Below are 1,345 nucleotides of genomic sequence, written 5' to 3'. Positions count from 1 at the left end.
ACATAGGGCGGAGGTGGTTTGTACCTCTTTCCATGTTCCTCCTGGTCTTGATCAACGGTCAATTCTACCCTGACGGACTCTTCTTGACTAGGAACAGCTTGTTCCTTATCTTCTTCAGTGTTTTGAGAGGTACCTACACACTTAACATTTTTATCAATTGACAAAGGAGGGTGAGTTTCCTTACCAGGCCGCAGAGTGATTGCCATGACATCTCCTTTAGGGTTTGGTTCGGTATTACTTGGCATTATCCATTTTCCTTTTGATGAAGACGCAACAATTTGATGGACTTGTGTCTCTAAATTTTTAATTGAAGCTTGTGTCTTCTTCATGAATTGCAACATCATGGTCTTCATGTCCTGTTCTACATCTTCCTTTGGTGGAACAGGCTGTTTATAAGTTGTTTGAGGCTGCCTTTGGTAATGTCCTCCTTGCTGCTGCTGATACCTTGGTTGTTCCTACTAATTTGGTTGTCCCGTCCATCCAAAGTTTGGATGATTTCTTGTAGCAATGTTGTAGGTATTGGAGTATGGGTTTGGTGGGTTCCTCTGATTATATCCAACATAATCACATTGTTCATGCTCACCTTTCCCTTGCTTGACTCCAGGACAGTTGATGTTGAAGTGAGGTCCTCCACAAAAATCACAAACATCATTGAACGGCGGTTCGCTGTGAATGGATGATACATTAATCTTGCTGAGCTGCTTTGCAAGATGTTCCACCTGGGTGGTCAGTTTTGACACAACATCATCATTCCCCACTCTTTTTCCTTCACTCCTAGCTGAGTGCCAGTTATAGCTTGTGCTTACGACTCTCTCAATAAGGTTGTACAAGGCTTGTGGTTCAAGATCTTCGGGGTTAGTATTAGCAATGGATTCAATCTGGATTTTATAAATGTTGGTGACTCCATTGTAAAAATTCTGTACTTGCATCCACATGGGGATGCCATGATTCGGTACCCTTCTTAATAGCTCTTTGTACCTTTCCCATGCCTCGGCCAAGGATTCATCCTCTTCTTGCACAAAATGAGATACCTCATTTATGAGTTTGATGGCCTGTCTAGGTGGAAAATATTTCATTAGAAAAGCAATGGCCATTTCTTCCCAAGTGGTAATGGTTCCTGGCTATAGGTTCTTTAGCCAGTTCTTTGCTTTATCTTTGAGAGAAAAAGGAAACAGCTTTAGCCTTTTCACATCATCGGAAACTCCTCGGTTTGATCGGAAAGTGTTGCATAGTGTAATGAACTCCTGGATATGCCCGTTTGGATCTTCCGACTGGTATCCATTGAATTGCACTGCGGCCTACAACATTTGTATCATAGATGCTTTCACTTCAAACATGTTGTTCC

The 1,345-nt window shown here is 42.1% G+C and overlaps 1 non-coding gene across 1 annotated transcript; it reads left to right on the top strand.

Moving 5' to 3' along the window:
• Positions 1-939: 939 nt before the first annotated feature.
• On the top strand, positions 940-1,046 carry LOC136210124 (small nucleolar RNA R71). Its single transcript, XR_010677831.1, has one exon. It is a non-coding gene; the product is annotated as a small nucleolar RNA R71 (small nucleolar RNA).
• The last annotated feature ends 299 nt before the right edge of the window (positions 1,047-1,345 follow it).

The sequence above is a fragment of the Euphorbia lathyris genome, chromosome 10 (genome assembly GCF_963576675.1).
Source record: "Euphorbia lathyris chromosome 10, ddEupLath1.1, whole genome shotgun sequence".
NCBI classification, from domain to species: domain Eukaryota; kingdom Viridiplantae; phylum Streptophyta; class Magnoliopsida; order Malpighiales; family Euphorbiaceae; genus Euphorbia; species Euphorbia lathyris.
Note: the sequence above shows the minus strand (reverse complement) of the source record. Positions and strands in the feature narration are given on the sequence as shown.